The sequence below is a fragment of the Octopus sinensis genome, linkage group LG13, assembly GCF_006345805.1.
Source record: "Octopus sinensis linkage group LG13, ASM634580v1, whole genome shotgun sequence".
Taxonomy (NCBI): domain Eukaryota; kingdom Metazoa; phylum Mollusca; class Cephalopoda; order Octopoda; family Octopodidae; genus Octopus; species Octopus sinensis.
Genome location: NC_043009.1, coordinates 67,163,789 through 67,178,178, shown reverse-complemented (window position 1 = coordinate 67,178,178; position 14,390 = coordinate 67,163,789). Strand labels below are relative to the sequence as shown.

The 14,390-nt window shown below is 40.5% G+C and overlaps 1 protein-coding gene across 1 annotated transcript in view; it reads right to left on the bottom strand.

The window, feature by feature from the left end:
* LOC115218404 (rho guanine nucleotide exchange factor 17) overlaps window positions 1–14,390 on the bottom strand; it is a 204,025-nt gene that overhangs the window by 148,022 nt on the left and 41,613 nt on the right. The window lies entirely within an intron of this gene.

Here is a 14,390-nt window from a genome sequence, read left to right as displayed (position 1 = left end):
GTTGGGGGTTAACTGTGTGTGTGTGTGTGTTGCTGACGAGTAAAACAGGATTTTAATGAATTGCTTGATTCCATGCACTCCTCTAACCATCTATTCCTTGTGATTCCGTTCAGAGATAATTAGGAATGATGCATTTCTGAAATATTAGTGAGATGGGAGAGGAAGGAATGTCTAAAAGTGTTTAGAATATTGTTGCATAGCTGCGGTTGGTTGATTCCTTGAAACAAATTTGTGCAGGGCCTTTCACTGACAGATCCTGTGTACAAGTTCATTTGTCGTCTCTGGAAAAGGACTAAAATTAGATACCTTAAGGGATGAAAATATCACTCTAAAGCCTTAGTCTTCTATACTGACCACAATTAGCTGTTGTTATTGTTTAACCACAGCAAATGAACACCAAATATATAGTGCGTGTGGTTTTATTGGCTAAACTAACAACATGACCATCCCCAAATACAACTATATATATATATATATATATATATATATATATGGCACGTAAAAAACACCCACTACACTCATGGAGTGGTTGGGATTAGGAAGGGCATCCAGCTGTAGAAACGCTGCCAAATCAGACTGGAGCCTGTGCAGCCTCCATGGCTTCCCAGACCCCCGGTCGAACCGTCCAACCCATGCTAGCATGGAAAACAGACGTTAAATGATGATGATGATATATAATATATATTATATATAATATATATATATATATATATATATATATATTATATATATACACACACACACACACACTCGCCATGATAGATCGTTAGCCACTACAGACATTTTTTTCTCCTTGTTTTTTCTGTGTCCCTTTCTGTAGAAGAGCGTAGGCTCGAAACGTAAGACTTTTTCTATTCCTGAGCGTTATACTAATACATCTGTTTGTTTTGTACATCACCTGTCTTCGTCTTTTGTTTTTTTCATAAACTCTCCCTATATATATATATATATTATATATATATATATATATAGTGTATATATACACATATATATGAGAGAGAGAGAGAGAGAGGCACCTACATACAGTAAAGTACATTGTAGTGTCTTTTTGAAGCTACTACATAAGCAATAGTATTCATAGTGTTGTATGTAGCAGTTTGGATAATGGTGGTGGGTGGTGGTGGGTGGTGAGTAAGACTGGATTTACAGAACCATTACAGAGATAAAGACAGGTGATCAGTAGTGGTGGTGGTGGTGGTGGCATAAACACCCCCACAAGATGAGAGTGATGGAGGAAGGGGGTAACAAGGGTCACAATACCAAGTTAAACTAAGGAAGAAGAAAAAAAAAATCATCACTACCATCATCATCATCATCATGACAATCAAAGCTTCAATCAGTTGTACAATCAGACAACAACAACAACAACACTAGTATAAGCCAATGAGAGAATTCTCTACTCTGTTGCCCAACATGCTAGAAATAGCAACTAAATCTCCCCTTGAATCGCACCTTACAGTCTTACAAAAAGAAAGACACTGAAAACTGTAATATATAAGAAAAGACAGGATGGTCATGACTGGAGAGCTTTTGATCATAAGTTTACTCATTCAGGACTAACAACAACACAACCAATACAAAAGCTTTAATGTGGTTACTTGTCATGCAAGAAACAACAGCCTAATCTATCTCAGATCTCACCATAGGACACATTGGCAGACAGAGTCTTAGATATTCTTAGACAGACAGGATGGTAACAGTTGGAATGGTTGATCTGGACTGTCCCAGGCTAAACGACAACAGTTACAACCACCTACAACAGCATTGCTAGAAATAGCAGCCAAATCCCCACTGCTGCCACTTTAAAAAACAAGAAGGAAACTTTGGATAATGTGCTTCTAGATGCAGGCATGGCTGTGTGGTAAGAAGTTCACTTCCCAACCACATGGTTCCAGGTTCAGTCCCACTGCACGGCACCTTGGGCAAGAGTTTTCTATTATAGCCCCAGGCCAAGCAAAAGCTCTGTGAGCCGATTTGATCGACGGAAACTGAAAGGAACCCATCACTTTGTGTGTATGCATGTGTGTGTGTGTGTGTGTGTGCATGCATATGCGTGTGTATGTGTGTGTTTGTCCCCTGCCACTACCTGACAACTGGTGTTGGCTTGTTTACATCCCTGTAACTTAGCGGTTCAGCAAAAGACAACCGCCAGAATAAGTACCAGGCTTTACCAATTTGTTTGACTGAAGAAGTTCTTTGAGGCAGTGCCCCAGCATGGCCACAGTCTAACGACTGAAACAAGTAAAAGGTACAAGATAAATGAGAATACTAAAAAAAAACAGAAGGGATTGGATGGGATGGTCAAAGTTGGAATGTTTTGCATTATAGGTATGTTCAATCAGTTCTGACCTGGAGCTCAACAACAATCCACAACCACCACCACCATCCCCATCATCATCTACTCTAGCGTCTCCACCACCACCACTACCAACTCTAGTACCTTCATCATTACTACTACTATTACTACCAACTCAAGTACCACCACCACCCCTTCAAGCACATTCACCACCTCCACCATCACTACCACCACCACCACTCTGCACATAGAAGAGAAGCTACAAAAATAGGAAAGGGAGAAGTGCAAGCAAGAGGTGGGAGGTGCAGTAGTAGCAGTAGCAGCAGTAGTAGTAGTAGTAGCAGAACCATTCATTGTTTCAGCAGCAGGCAATTGTTTTTGTTGTTTTTTGTACCGTTTTTGTTTTGTTTTGTTTTGTTTTTCTTTCCTTCCTTCTTCTCTACCGCACCATGTGCTGTTGTCATCAGTGACCTCAGAATGAAGATGCCCTCAACATGCGTGCAACTTGAAAGGCACCTCCCCATCAGTGCAGCATACTAACCAAAAATGGACAACGCTGCCTCAAAGACCTCTACAAACAAATAGACAACCAAAAAGACTCCGTTATCAGTCCATATTCTTGAAAAGGAGAGAAAGAAAGAGAGTGAGAGAGAAAACAATTCAAACATGAGAATTTATAAACTTTTGAGACAAATCTAATATACTTTTTTTTTTTTGGTGCAGTGGATCTCAAAGTACATAAAGCTATAAATGATACCCAGTAAATATTGGATTGAAAAAACCCTTTTGGATAGGAAAAGAGGACGGTTGCCTCAACAGGGCTTTTCAGTTCAATATCTATTTACATGCTATTAAATCCGTTTGTCTGTCCTTGTTTGTCCCTCTGTGTTTAGCCCCTTGTGGGTAGTAAAGAAATAGGTATTTCGTCTGCCGTTATGTTGTGAGTTCAAATTCCGCCGAGGTCGACTTTGCCTTTCATCCTTTCGGGGTCGATAAATTAAGTACCAGTTACGCACTGGGGCCGATGTAATTGACTTAATCCGTTTGTCTGTCCTTGTTTGTCCTCTGTGTTTACCCCTTTGTGGGTAGTAAAGAAATAGGTATTTCGTCTGCCGTTACGTTATGAGTTCAAATTCCGCCGAGGTCAACTTTGCCTATCATCTTTTCGGGGTCGATAAATTAAGTACCAGTTACGCACTAGGATCGATGTAATCGACTTAATCCATTTGTCTGTCCTTGTTTGTCCCCTCTATGTTTAGCCCCTTGTGGGTAGTTAAGAAATATATCTATCTACATGCTATTATTTATAGCTTTAAGCAGGGCTGTGGAGTCGGGGTCAGAGTCGTGGATTTGGAAACAAGGGGTAGCTGGAGTCAGAATCGGTTCACCGACTCCAACTCGTAATATCTTTATTCTTTAATATAAACCAGTTATAACATAAAGACCTACTCAGAGTACAAGTGTATGCATATGCTTTATGAGATACGTAGACCACAATCACTTAATTACATAAAGAGGAGTCAGAGTCGGAGGAGTCAATAGTTGAGGAGTACGAGTCAAAGATTTTTGTTTTGACTCCACGGCCCTGTTTTTAAGGCAACAAGCTGACAGAATTGTTAGCAATCTGGACAATATGTTTAGCATCAGTTTGTCCCTCTTTAAGTTCTGAGTTCAAATTCCACCGAGGTCAACTTTGCTTTTCCTCCCCAGTATCAATAAAATGAGTACCAACTGAACACTAAGTACCAGCTGAACACCGAGGTAATCAACAATCCCTACCCCCAAAAAATTGCTGGCCTTGTGCCAAAATCTGAAATTATTATTATTGCAACAACCTTTATTGGAAGCCTACACAGTCTAAAAAATTCTTAAAAATTCCAATTTTAGTATATATTCCAAATTTAGTATATATTACCAAAATGTGGTTTTCAAGGTTGTATATTATTGAAGATTTCAACTAAAATAACTAATTTTAATCAATTGGAATAGCATTTTTCAACATTGCAAAATGGCATCCCTTCTTTGTCTTCTCTCTCTCTCTCTCACACACACACACACACACTAAGAACCATAACATGAAATCTGTTACTTGTAAAGTTATCTCTACAGATTTTCTCGGGAAACTAGAGCCAGCACTGAAAGTTACAATTCATATACAAACACATCTATGTAAACAATGTAGAGATAACTTTAAAAAGTGACTGATTCGCACTGCTAACACAGGTAGGACACAGTGTTAACTCATAAGCCTTTAATATACTTGGTTGTATATTATGGTTGCATAACGAAATACAATGACCTGACCAGCAATTAATATGAAACCTGTTATATATTTCCGATATTTAATTCCTTTCCTGAAATCTCCACTATTCAAGTTATTGAGGTTCATATTGTGAACGGGAAAAATAATAAAAAAATACCATTTTCCATCCGTGTATCATCATCATCATTTAACGTCCGCTTTCCATGCTAGCATGGGTTGGACGATTTTGACTGAGGGCTAGCGAACCAGACGGCCACACCAGGCTCCAATCTTGATCTGGCAGAGTTTCTACAGCTGGATGCCCTTACCAACATCAACCACTCCGAGAGTGTAGTGGGTGCTTTTTATGTGCCACCATCACGGGGGGGCCAGTCAGGCGGTACTGGCAATGACCTCACTCGAATCTTTTTATACATGCCACCGGCACAGGTGCCAGTAAGGCGATGTTGGTAACAATCACGCTCGAATGGTGCCCTTTTATGTGCCACCAGCATGGAACCAGTTGGCTGCTCTGGCAACGATCACGCTCGGATGGTGCTCTTGGCACATATCTATGGTTATGTACATCTATGCTTATGTGGGCATGTGTGTGTGTGGATCTCTGTACATCTATGCTTATGTGCAATCAGGAATAGAACAATTTAGGGCTTTGCACAGCTCAATCAAGACAGGCTTTGGGTAATAACAATAATTTTATCTCCTCCTTTGATTTACAGCCCTTCACCACATCACACCCTCCCACCAATTTTGCTGTGTTATCTTCTATCTTTTACTTGTTTTAGTCATAGAAGTGTGGCCATGCTGGAGCACCACCATCAAGCGTTCAGTAAAAAAAAAAAAGAAAAAAATCAACCCTTAAAGTTCTTAAAACCTGATGCTTGTTCCATCAGTACCTTTTGCCAAACTTTAAAGTTATAAGAACATAAACAAACCAACACTGGTTATCAAGCAATGGTGGGAAACAAACACATGCTTATACATGTGTACGTGGGCACACACACATACACAATGGGCCTCCATCCAGTTTCCATTCACCAAATTCACTCACAATGGTTGGCCCAGGGCTGTAGTGGAAGACACTTGCTCAAGCTGCCACACAGTGGGACTGAACCCAGAACCATACGGTAGCGAAGCAAGCTTCTTAACCACAGCCATATTGTCTTTTTACTCTTTTACTTGTTCTTTGTAAGCCCAGTACTTATTCTATCAGTCTCTTTTGCCGAACCGCTAAGTGACGGGGACGTCAACACACCAGCATCGGTTGTCAAGCAATGCTAGGGGGACAAACACAGACACATATACATATATATATATACATATATACGACAGGCTTCTTTCAGTTTCCGTCTACCAAATCCAATCACAAGGCATTGGTCAGCCCAGGGCTATAGCAGAAGACACTTGCCCAAGATGCCACGCAGTGGTACTGAACCCGGAACCATGTGGTTGGTTAGCAAGCTACTTACCACACAGCCACTCCTGCGCCTATTACTTCAGAATTTTTTTTAAATCCTCTTCCTTTCCAACTTTCTTTGATCATTCTTCCCAGCTTCCTTTCTCAATTTAATCTATTCATTCTTTTTAGTTTGGGGTTTGTTTTTCCTGTTCTTTATTTTTTTTTTTTGCTCCCTACCTATTTTCCCATTCTTTCCACATCTCTCTCTCTCCCCTTCTCTCTCTCTCACTCTCCTCCTGTCATTCATTCTTTCACTTCTGGAACACTGCTAAAATCATTCTATCATAACCACTACCCTCAACAAGTATCACTAATATTACAGCCTCCATACAGATAATAACTGTATGTAGCCTACAAGGCTGTATCACACAGCTAAGGTCAGCAACCTTTCATTAGCTTGAGCCATGGATAAATCTGCTCCATTGAGTTGAGGGTCAGACGTATTTAAAATGCATTTTGAAAAACAACGAACTTTTTTAAACTGTGCTGGTGGCACGTAAAAAGCACCATCCGTATGTGGTCGATGCCAGCATCACCTTGACTGGCTTCTGTGCCGGTGGCACATCAAAAGCTCCCACTACACTCATGGAGTGGTTGGCATTAGGAGGGGCATCCAGCTGTAGAAACACTGCCAGATCAGACTGGAGCTTGGTGCAGCCTCCTGGCTTCCCAGACACCGGTCGAACCATCCAACCCATACTAGCATGGAAAACGGACGTTAAATGATGATGATGATGATAAAATGTTTTTTGAAGTCTATTTCAGTGTTTATTGCTCCTGAGCAAAGTAACAATATTTTAATAAGGTAAAGAGAACAACAGGGGGAGAGATATATATAGAGAGAGTCCTAGGTGACCATCAAGATGAGTATAGAATATATCAATTTATCACCATTTTGATGTTCAATTTTCCATGTTTGCATGGGTTGGACAGAATTTGTTAACAGTGAGTGAACAGTGAACTACAGTACAATTTCAGTGAACAATGAGCCACAGTGCTGTTCATGTGAAGAATGAACTACAGTGCAGTTTTCAGTGAACCACAGAACAGCTTTGGTGGACGGTGAATCCCAGTACAAAATCAGTGAACAGTGAACCACAGTACAGTTTGAAAGAACAGTGCATCACCTTTCAATATCCATGAACAATGAACAACATAGTTTCAGTGAACAACAAAGCACAATAAAGTTTGAATGAACAGTTAATCACAGTAATTTCAATGAACAATGACCCACAGTACAATTAACAGTGAACAATGATCCCTGGTACAGTTTGAGTGAACAGTAAACCACAGTACAATTTTAGTGAACTGCAGCATCTTCAGTGAACAATGAACCACAGTACAACAGTGAACAATGATCCATGGTACAGTTTGAGTGAACAGTAAACCACAGTACAATTTCAGTGAACCTCAGCATCTTCAGTGAACAATGAACCACAGTACAATTAACAGTGAACAATGATCCATGGTACAGTTTGAGTGAACAGTAAACCACAGTACAATTTCAGTGAACTGCAGCATCTTCAGTGAACAATGAACCACAGTACAATTAACAGTGAACAATGATCCGTGGTACAGTTTGAGTGAACAGTAAACCACAGTACAATTTCAGTGAACCTCAGCATCTTCAGTGAACAATGAACCACAGTACAATTAACAGTGAACAATGATCCATGGTACAGTTTGAGTGAACAGTAAACCACAGTACAATTTCAGTGAACCTCAGCATCTTCAGTGAACAATGAACCACAGTATAGTTCAAAAGAACAACCAATCCAATCTAGTTTGACCTTGGCTGCTCTCTCTCTCTCTCTCTCTCTCTTTCCCTCCCTCACTGCTTGTCTATTTTTCCTTTCAGTAAATACCTCTCTTCTCACTATCTCCCTATCTGACCCTCTCTCCTCCTCACCTGTCTCTTTCTCTCTCATACACAGTTGTATACAAATAAACTTAATTACATACACACGGATGTAATCGCTATTACATACTCCCACATATATATATGTGCACATACAAATGTGTGCATATATATATACATACATATATGTGTATGTGTATATACATATATATATTTATATAGACATACATACACACACACATACACACACCCACACACACCTACACATTGATACACACCATTTCATATCCAACACTCATCATGAATGGAATCGGTAAAAACTGAGAAAGTTATAAACTAGATGTAATATAACTCTTACCAAAATGGTGGTGGTGACGGGGGTGGTGGTGATGGTGGTGGTGGTGGTGGTGACGGTGGTGATGGTGGTGGTAGCAGTGATGATGATCATTGTTAGTGGAGGTGGTGGTGTTGGTGGTGGTGGTAATGGTGATGGTGGCATTGTTGAGATGGTGATGCTGGTGATGCTGGTGGTGTTGTGTTGTGACAGTGTTGTGATGGTGGTGGTGGTGGTCATGTGATCAAGATAGCATCCTGATGTAAAAATATAGAGGTAACAACAAAACGGAGGAAGAGGAACACACACACACACACACACGCATACATATATACAAAAACACACACATGTACATACACATATATGCACATATATACACACACATCCAGCCAGCTAAACATTTCACCATCATCCCTTCCCTGACCATCATCATAGCCATCATCATCATCATCACTGCTCTGCCACCATCTTTGCCCTTCTACTTTCTAATATCATATCCAATCCCCCTGCCCCCCACGCCCACCTACCCCCTACACAAACACACTATCGCAACATAAACAAACACAACATACAGCCGTACAACCACCGTCCCCATCACCACCTTGTGCCTCCCCCTTTTGCCCTACACCACCACAACACCCACCACCCTTTCGGTGCAACAGTTTATGCTATCTTTACAGGAGGAGAGCACACACACACACACACATACATACACACACACACACACCACACACACACACACACACATACACACACACACACACATACACATGCACACACACACACACACACACACACCACACACACACACACAGCTTCAAAGTATTTGAGTTATTTGGCCAAACGAGAAAATATACCATGACACAAATACTTAACTGAAGAATTATGAAGAAGAACGAAAGAAAAATGAAGAATGAAGAACGAAATAGAAAAACGAACCAAAGTAAGGGAGAGAAAGAATGAAGGAGAACAAAAGTCAGAATGAAGAAGAATGAGAAGTAAGAAGGAAAAAAAGATTGACGAAGAAAGAAGAAAGCGAATAAAGAAGGAAAGAAGAAAAAATAGAAAGAAGAAAAATAGAAGAAAAAAATAGGTGGTGGTGGTGGCGGTGGTGTTGATGGTGGGGGGGGTGATGATATTGGTAGCAGTGATGATGATGGTTGTTGTTGGTGGAGGTGGTGGTGGTGATGGTAAGGAGAAAGAAATGGAATGAAAACAGAATGAAAGAGAAAGAATAGAATGAAAAATGAATGAGAAAGAAGAGAACAAAGAGAGAAGATGAAGGGTGGAGGAGGGGAGGTGGGGGGAAATGAAAGAGAGAAAAAAGAAAAGATAAGAAGGACAAGAAAGAGAAAAGGAAGAAGGGAAGAAGCGAAATACCGAAATAGCACCAAGTTGGGGGAAGCAATAGGAACAATAACAGCAACTTGTAGAAATCACTCGCAGACTTTTTTCTTCAATTTATATACATATGTACACATAACACACACACACTCAGATATATACACATAGATATGTTTACACATATATATATATATACACACACATGCACGTGTGCCCACGTGAATATGTGTACACAAGAGTGTGTGTGTGTGTGTGTGTATTATGTATATAGATATATAAATATATACATACACACACACACATGCACACACACACACACATGCACAGACACACACATGCACACACACACACGCATGCAGATAAGTTCCAATCTCATCTAACACTGTTGTATAAGATAAATTGGTAACTTAATGTTATCAGTCTCCAGTACATTGTAATTTCCTAGTATATCATCATCATCATCATTTAACATCCATTTTCCATGCCGTCATGGGTTGGATGGTTTAACAGAGGCTGGCAAGCCAGAGAGCTGCACCATCCTCCAGTTGTTTGTTTTGCCTTGGTTTCTATGACTAGATGCCCTTCCTAATGCCAATCACTACAGAATATACTGGATGCCTTTTACATGGCACCATTACAAGTTCTTTGTAGATTTATGTGTAATAAGAATATGAGTCTGTGTGAAAATATGTGTGTATGTGTGTGTGTGTGTATGTGTGTGTGTGTGTGTATGTGTGTGTGTGTATATACTAATATTGAACAAGTTGTTTCCTATCTATCTGTATATTATTTATCCCAAATCCCATACAGTCTCGTGTAGCTTCATGTATTCTCATCCAAGAAGGAAACGAGTGCCACTGTTCCTAGGTGGCAGGTTTCATAATTTTAAAAGATTTCTCACTACATGAAACCATTGGTAGCCTTGTTAACCCATAAATAAAAGAAAGTATATATAAATCATAATCGTGGCCAGTGCTGCCTGACTGGCGTGTGTTTCTTTCAATTAATTTTAAATATAACAAAGAATTTAGTACAATAACTTACAGTTCTATATTTAAGAGATGAGGAATTACGTACATTATTTACATTTGATGGATATTTGTCTTCATCTTGTTTATTCTTAATACAACGTTTCGGCTGATACACCCTCCAGCCTTCATCACGTGTCTTGGGGAAATTTCAAACCTAGGTTCTCATTCCTAAGGTATTTTCCAATATTATTATTATTATTATTCAGGTCACTGCCTTGAATCGAACTTGGAATCTTGGGGTTAGTAGCCAGTGCTCTTAACCACCACGCCATAATAATAATAATATCGAAAAATACCTTAGGAATGAGAACCCAGGTTCGAAATTTCCCCAAGACACCTGTACAATAACTTAGTTATCATTCAGGTAGTGTTAGGAATATAAATTGTGGCTAAGCTTTGGTGAAAGATTTTAATTCAAAACTTATGAAAACAAGACATTTGTATTACAGAGCCAGAGACGGTTCCAGCCAGGCTGGTATTGAAAGGGTTAAGAATAATAATAATAATAATAATGTTTCTTTATTAGCCACACAGAGCTGCACACAGCTGGGACAGATTACAAAGTAGAGCTTTTCTTTTTGGGGAGAAAAAAAAAAGTGGGGGTAGGTTTTCGATCAAAAGTGATTGTAAAAGGGAGAGAAAAAAAACGATCAATAGGGATCGTATATCACAGAAATGTCATGATGTAAAGTGTAAAGGGGGAAGCAGATAAGGTTTATCCGTGGAAAGAAAAGCCTACGGAAAAGACATTGGTAACCTCGGTCAATAATGTCATATGTTAATACATTTGTTTGCAAGTAACCAACCCTCTGTTTTAAATTTTTCCGGGTTCATAGGATTATGCTCAAGGTGGCTTTGTCATTCATATGTGCCATCCTTATAATAATAATAATAATAACAATGATAATAATAATAATAATAATAATAATAATACTTTCTATTATAGACACAAGAACTGAAATTTTAGGGGCAGGTGTTAGGCAATTGCATGACCCCCCCCCAGCTTTCAACTGGTACTTATTTCCTTGACCCCCCCCCCCCCAACCAAAAAAAAAGATGAAAAGCAAAGCTGACCTCAGTGGCAATAATAATAAAAATGTACCATGACAACAACTGCAATAAGCTACTATCATCAGTAGATGTCACAACAACAACAACATGGAAAATCTACACAACTTCAAATGCAAGAACAGTAAAAAGTACAACTAGAAGAAAACAGTATTTTATGAGCAGCATCATCATCATCGTTTCCAGATAGAACCCCTGACCGTCCAGTAGAGTACAGAGTACACTGGAATTCCTTCTTTCCTCCACCCTCTCTTCTGCTGCTGTTGTTAATCCTCAAACTTACAAAGACATACGGAGATGTTAAATGGGGGAGAGAGAGGCAGGCGGCAGAGATGGGAAGAGAGGGAGAGATGGGATAGAGGAGAGACAGAGTGTTTGAGAGGGGGGAAGAAAAGGAGAGACAGAAACAAACAGACAGACTGAGAGACAAACAGACAGACAGACTGAGAGACAGACAGACAGAGAGACAGACAGACAGAGAGACAGACAGACAGACAGACAGACAGACAGACAAACAGACAGACAGACTGACTGACTGAGCAGTAGGTTTGGATAATAAATAGAGTCTGTAAGAAAATGCTCTAAAGTTCTGAAATCCCTTCACCCCTCCTCCCCTTGGCAACAACCCCTCCCCCTAACACCATCAGCATCATCATCACAATTGCAATGAGTAACGGCAACAGCCCCAACATCATCGGTCGAACCTCTTTAATCATCTGCTTTCTTCTGCTGGTTTCATAGAATGTATTACTGACAAGTGATAACAGATTTCTAGCATGAACACAAGATCTCTAATGCTTTGATTAAATCAACCTTATTATGTGATTGGCTCTTATTTCATGCGAAGGCGCATGGCTCAGTGGTAAGAGCATCAGGCTCACAGTCATGAGGTAGTGAGTTCGATTCCCAGACGGGGTATGTGTTGTGCTCTTAAGCAAAACACTTTATTTCATGTTGCTCCAGTTCACTCAGCTGTAGAAATGAGTTGTGACATCACTGGTGCCAAGATGTATCGGCCCCTATGCCTTTCCCTTGGATAACATCGGTGGTGTGAAGAGGGGAGGCTGGTATGCATGGACGACTGCTGGTCTTCCATAAAAAAACAACCTTACCCGGAATTGTACCTCAGAGGGGAAATTTCTAGGTGCAATCCCATGGTCATTCATGACTCAAGGGGGGGGGGGGGGTCCTTATTTCAAAAACTCTAGAACAGTGGTACTCAACCAGAGTGCATGTGACCCTTAGGGGTCCACATAAGATTTTGTTGCTAAAATTTATGAGCAAGAAAGCGGTTTTACTTCTATACTACACAAAATATTTTATTCTTTCTTTTTTTAATACATCATCATCATCGTTGTCATTTAACGTCTGTTTTCCATGCTGGCATGGGTTGGGCGGTTTGACTGAGGACTGGTGAGCCACAAGGCTGCACCAGGCTCCAGTCTGATCTGGCAAAGTTTCTACAGCTGGATGCCCTTCCTAATGCCAACCACTCCGAGAGTAAAAGTCACTGGCACGAGGGCTAGTCAGGCACAATTCCTAATATTTAATCATAAAAATTTAATAGTTTTTAAACATTGAATGACTATGAGGCCCCTGCCCTCCCTTCCTGAGCAAATTAGGAATCAAAAGGGTCCACGGGCAAAAAAATGGTTGAGAACCACGGCCCTGGAAAGACAAATGGTTCGAATCAACTTTGGCAGGATTTGAAGTTAGAATAAAAGGGAATAAAATTAAATAACACTTTTAATCTACCCCTCTACAAGTTCTGCCAATGGTTTCGAATTTTGACACAAGGCCAGCAATTTTAAGGGCAGTCATTTACATGGACCCCAGTGTTCAACTGCTACTTATTTTACTGACCCCAGAGCGATGAAAGGTAAAGCTGACCTCAGCAGAATTTGAACCCAGGACATAAAGAGCAAGAAGAAATGCTACTTCCAAACCATAGATAATAAATGATACTTCCTGATCTAAGCCCTCTACCATGCAACACACCTGTTTCTGACCCTCCATTCCTACACTAACCCCTCATCACTTGGCACAAAGCCACCTCCCTCAACTCTACTCCCCTTCTCAATTGATGGATTGCTGTCTTGCAAGTTACTTGGTGACCCCACTGCTGCTGGCACCCTATAAAAAGCATCCAGTCCACACTCTGTAAAGTGGTTGGCATTAGGAAGGGCATTCAAGCATCATCATCATCACTTAGTGTCCGTCTTCCATGCTGGCATGGGTGAGGTGGTTTGACCAGAACTGGTAAACCAAAGTAATGTGCCAGGCCCCACTGTCTGCTTTGGCATGGTTTTTACAGCGGATGCCCTTCCTAATGCCAACCACTTTACAGAGTGGACAACTGTGTGCTTTTCACATGGCACCAGCACCAGAGAGAGCAGTAAGTAACTTGAAAGGCAAAAATCCCTCAAGTGAGAGGCGGGGTATTGAAGAAAGTGGGTTTGTGTCAAGAGATGAGAGGTTGGAGTATGACATGGGACAGAAACAGGCATCTTGCTGTATAGGAGGTACATGGTTACTCTAATCAGAGGTTGTGAAGAAGAGTATGAGTGAGAGAGAGAGGGAGAGAGAGCAAGGAGTGGGTAAGAGTAAGAGAGAGACAGCAAGGAGTGAGAAAGAGCAAGAGAGAGAGAGCGAGAGAGCAAGGAGTGAGAAAGAGCAAGAGAGAGAGAGCAAGGAGTGAGAAAGAGCAAGAGAGAGAGAGCAAGGAGTGAGAAAGAGCAAG